At 39.5% G+C, this 5,750-nt stretch overlaps 1 pseudogene; it reads left to right on the forward strand.

The window, feature by feature from the left end:
• Nucleotides 1-948, forward strand: part of LOC101640535 — a 115,700-nt pseudogene extending 114,752 nt beyond the window's left edge.
• The last annotated feature ends 4,802 nt before the right edge of the window (nucleotides 949-5,750 follow it).

Raw genomic sequence — 5,750 nt, forward strand, 5'->3', positions numbered from 1 at the left:
TCAAAAGATATAGCATCTGGGGTCTTAAAGGCTTGAAGATAAACAAGCAGCCATCTAGCTCAGACGCAACAAAGTCCACATGGAAGAAGCACACCAGCCTGTGCGATCACGAGGTGTCAAAGGAATCAGGTGTCAGACATTAAAGAACAAAAAATCATATCATTGTAAATGAGGGAGAGTGCAGAGTGGAGACTCAAAGCCCATCTGTAGGTAACAGGACGCCCTCTTTCAGAAGGGTCATGGGGAGGAGACGAGCCAGTCAGGGTGCAGTGTAGCAACAATGAAACATATAACTTTCCTTTAATTCTTAAATGCTTCCTCCCCCTCACTGTCATGATCCCAATTCCACCTTACAGATCTGGCTAGACCAGAGGATGTACACTGGTAGAGATAGGAACCAGAAACACAGGGAATCCAGGACATATGATCCCTTCAGGACCAGTGGTGAGAGTGGTGATACCAGTGGGTGGAGGGAAGGTGGAACAGATTATAAGACTCTTCATAAAACCCCCTCTCTGGGGGATGGACAACAGAAAAGTGGGTGAAGGGAGACATCAGACAGTGTAAGACATAACAAAATAATAATTTATAAATTATCAAGGGTTCATGAGGGAGGGGGAGCAGGGAGCGAGGTGGGGAATGAGGAGCTGGTACCAAGGGCTTAAGTGGAGAGCAAATATTTTGAGAATGATGAGGACAACGAATGTAAAAATGTGCTTGACACAATTGATGTATGTATGAATTGTGATAAGAGTTGTATGAGCCCCCAATAAAATGATTTTTAAAAATCTCAAAATTACCACAGATGCTAAAAGACCGTTACCCTTGTGTGTCTCATCAGAACATTTAACAGAGTTGGAGAGTGAAACGGATGCCTTCCCCTGCCGCCCTAATGCAGCCCTGGGCCGGATGGACTTGGAAATGGAAGCAACAGAGAAGTCCCACTGATAAAGGTTGGGCTCTTATTATTCTTTTCTTATTTTCCTGTTTTGTGAGCTTGCGTCTTTCCTAGGTCTGGCATTGGCCGAGTACTCAAGGATTGAGGGTATTCATGGCAATGAACTCCTTGACGGAATTTTCACATCATAGCAGGAGGGTGTTTTGGGCGGCAGAATCCCAATCCTGCTTTATCAGCCTCAACAGAGACCACGTTTTTCTGGAAGGTGTAGTGCACAGTGTTCCTTGAGCAGCAACAGCTTATATCATGTTAACTCACTCACATGACTTTTAAGAAGTCCACAAATCCAGAGCTATGTCATCAAACATAACTACAGTAGTGCTGCATCTTTAGAAAATGTGGCAGTTTGGAGAAATTGTTACTGTCTTACACTTTCCTGCCTTTAAACAGACTACTACCTCTTATTTGTCTGATGTTTCTGGATGGGCTGTGATATGGAGAGACCCTCTTTCCAAATATTTAGACAGAAGTCTTAGCTTGTTTTTTCACCTCAGTCTAGTTACCCAAACTGCTCTGCTCCCAGTGGCCCTTAGACTGTCCGTGGTTCGGCCCCATCATGTTTCACCCGCACTCAGGAATGTGCATGTAGCCTGCCCACTTCTATGTGCTCCTGAGATCCACCCTCTAGAAGAATTACAAAATACCCATGAAAAACCAACAAACAACCATACTTAATAAGAAAGATTAGGTGCCCAACAAGAGTGGATAGTAGAAACTTTAAGTTTCGCTTGAGTCATTTCCTTTAGTTCCTTTTGTAATTTGACTACCTATAATGTTACAATCATAACTTCAATAACTTCTTGTGATGCAGTTTATAGACTATTAGAATGGAGTTGAAGCAGACATCTGAACTGTCTAATAAATATCATCGTTTAGGTAGCATTTCTAAAATTCCTACTTAAAGCTCTCCCTCCCCCATATGTTAGAAATACCTATACCTTCACTGTTTAACCATGTCCCCAGAAACAGGGCAACTACATACAGTAAACCGTTCTCTTCTTCCCACATATAATTACAGCCAAGAAAAATTGCTTTGTTATAATGCCCTGAAGTAATATTTATGTGGCACATACTTTATAATTCAATAATTTCATATAAGAGTGATGTTCACTGTAAAAGGCTTATTAAAACTATGTATACATTGTGCTGTGGTTGAAGGTCACATATTTAATCCTACCTAATTTATGTGCATTTGTCCATGTGCATAATTGTACCTGTCTTTGTTTTGTTTACTATCTTCTCATGTTCTATATTTTTTTCTTTTTATTAACCCGTGTGTACATAATATGTATACAGTGAATTAAAATGTTGGTATCACACACACACACACAAAGAAGTAGAAGCAGAGAACATTTGGTACCCTTAGATTATTGTAATGCTCTGAGAAATTGTTGGCCAATTCATGAGAAGCTCTAATGAAGAGATGGAACAAGAACCCCACATTGGGTAGAAATGGGGAGGTTCATTCGCTGACTAGGAGTGCTGGAGGAGAATGTCTTGGTGTTAATACTGAGATGAATCCGAATCACTGTGGCTGTATGTTGCCCTTTAGCATCAGCAGCAGGATGCATTTTGAGAAAACTGGAAAATTCTCTTCCATGGCTGCAACAAGGGAAGAGAGGGACAATTAAGGATGAATCTGAGCTTCCTGTCTGGGTTTACTAGACATTTCCCAATTTGACAAGCACTGTTTAGAGAAATAGATTATAGAGCCAATCTCTTTTCCAAAGCCCTTGACATAAATCCTGCTTGGAGACAGAGGATGTGACAGGTGCCACTATTAAGTCTATGATTTAATATTCTTTCTTATTGTATTCTGCACATGGACCGGATGTCATACCACAGCCTGTACTCTAAAACCACTGCTTAAGCCTCTTCTCAACTGTCTTCCATAAAGCCAGTTTGAATCAACTTAGGACTTAAAAGATGGCTGATGTAATACTGTGGATTCAAAGCCCCGTGCCTAATATATCACGGACCCTTTTCTTGAAATGTCTTTTCACCAAATACCCAACATATTTCTCTCTCCATTGCCTTCTTCATTAGAAGTCCTTCTAACTTCCTGTTAAAAAATTATGCATTCATTCTTTTCCTCTTTACTTTAAAAAGGCATTTGCTATGTCACTGATCTATAAGTGATGTGCAATAAACTGCATGTGTTTAATATGAAAACTTAGATACGTTTAACGTGTGTATATATCCCTGACACAACACCATGATCAAGGTTACAAAGATTTTCATTATTTTAAAGAATTTTTTTCATGCCAATTAGTAATATATCCCTCTCTCTACCGCTAATTTCAGGGAAATATTGATTTACATTCTGTCACTATAGATTAATTCATTAATGATCACGAAAATTCTAATTTTCTAAAATTTTATGGAAGTGGAGTATGTACTTTTTGGTTTGTCTTCTTGTATTCAGTCTAATTGTTTTGAAAAGTGTGCTTTTGGCTGGTTGCATCAACACCTATTTCTTTTTGTTGCTGAGTACTGTTTTATTGGTGATGTAGTGCTTAAAGCCCTTAGCACTAATCCAAAAGCCTGCAGTTTTAACCCACTTGCAGCTCTGCGTGTGAAAGATGCGACAGTCTGACTCCATACATAATTACCCCTTGGAAGCCAAATGGGGCAGTTTTACTTTGTCACATGAACTTATACAAGTTGGAATGAACTTGACATCAATGGGTTTCTGTTTTGTTTTTGTAATGAATTTATCACAAATTGTTTATCATTTTCCTTTTGATAGACATGTGGATGGAATCCAACTTTTGATTAATACAGAGAAAGCTTTTTTAAGCATTGATACACAACTCTTTGTGTGGACATATGCTTTTATTATTTTCTTGAATAAATACGTTGGAATAAAATGACTGAGTTCCATGCTAGGGATATGGGTAACATTTAAAATGTACATGAAATTTTGCATAATAAACTATTTTCCCCAATCAACAGTTCCTATATAAATTACTCCATGACATTCATTGCAATCCCTAGAGTGTCTTAGCAATCTCCCTGTTTCCACTTATGCTACCAGGGCTCTACCATACCTATACATGAGAGGTAAATGTAAAAATCTGCTGCTAGGATTCCAGTTCATACATGTTTTTCCAAACAAAACATGTTGAGACATGTCTCTGTGATCAATGATTGGTTGAAGAAAAGGACTCTCAGTAATGCACTTATCTTAGCCTCCTTAAGATACCTTCAAAGTACAAAGGGGCCATCAAAACAGTGCCTTTCGAAGTGATCTGTTGGGCCAATCCAAATCAAGGCAGAAAGGTCAACTTGGAAGATTATACCAAACTGGTTATTGGGATTGGGGTTGTTGGTTATTGGAATCTTGATAGGGATTCTCAAGCCACGGGATAGTCATGAGGACTTATCAAGACAGTTTAAGAAAATTGAAAACTGTATTTGTGTGTTGTTCCAGGTTGACAAGAGAAATAAATCCAGGGGTACACATATACAAGGGGGTACCCCCCCCAAACCCAGAATTGCCCTGGGCAGAGCTGAGCTTTTGTAGTATGCAGTTTTCCACTGAGTGAACATTGAACACTCTCTCTGAACTAGTGCACCAGAGTCATTGCCTGGGATGGTTCTCTCTGGTCACATGAATTTTTTCATAAAAGTAGTTTTGCCCAAACCTCATTACTTTTTGATGGCCAATTTAAATGAACAGCGTGCCACTGTGAAATTTCGTTTTCTGCTTAGTAAAAAGGCTGCAGAAACTCTTGTGATGTTGAACACAGCTTACAAGGACAGTGCTCTGGGCAAAACTCAAGTCTACTAGTGGTTTCCTTGTTTCAAAAAAGGTGAAATGTTGATTTATGACAAACCTTGTTCTGGACATCCATCAACTTTCCAAACGAATTCATCTCACATTCTATGGACATGTTATCAGGAGAGATCGGTTCTTCAAAAAGAACATCAAGCACAGTAAAGTAGAAGGGCAGTGAACAAGAGGATGATCCTTGATGAGATGATCGACACAGTAGCTGCAACAATGGACTCGAATGGAATAATATGGAGGATGCTGCAGATCCAGGTAGTGTTTTCTTCTGTCATCTATAGTCACTCTGAGTTAGCACCAATTTGACAGCGGCTAGCAACAACAGGATGCCAAAATTGCTATTTTGATATACTGTAAATCTGCTTAGGCGATATCACCCCCTGGGGGTTCTGGAACAATACAGATAGCTACATTTTATGCTGGATTATGGACCATAATACAAAAGTATGCCATTGTAGGGATTGTGGAGGGCTCAATAATTTATTTTCTGAAACATGGGGAATGGATCAGTCTGGGGATGGATGATAAAAATCGAATTGTGCAGAATTCTCCAGGGAACGTTTGTTGTTGTTGGGTGCAGTTGAGTGGATTCGACTCAGTGACCTCAGTATTGCAGATTAAAAAGTGCCTCATTATGGCCTTTGTTACAGTCATGATTACAGCAACTGTGTCGATCCATCTCCGTTAGGTCTTCTGCTCCCAGGAGTATGGAGACATATTTGTGTGACTCATTCGTCCATTGAGCTAATTGTTTCCATGTAACTTTTGGTTTTCATTATTCTTCTTTGCTTTCAACAGGGGGAGGTGAATGACTGTACTTAAGATGATAGCTCAGAAGCTTTTAAGACTCTAGCTGCTACTCACTATAGTGGGAGGCACGCCATTGTCATTGTGAACTATGTTATGCCAGTTGACTTTGGTGTAACTTGAGGCTATAGCTACTCATTACATCAAGGCATTTATTTATGACTAAAATGTTTCAATGACTTTGTCCCCAGT

This window comes from Echinops telfairi, unplaced genomic scaffold, assembly GCF_000313985.2.
Source record: "Echinops telfairi isolate 266 unplaced genomic scaffold, ASM31398v2 ScPeMD7_7407;HRSCAF=8445, whole genome shotgun sequence".
Classification (NCBI taxonomy): Eukaryota; Metazoa; Chordata; class Mammalia; order Afrosoricida; family Tenrecidae; genus Echinops; species Echinops telfairi.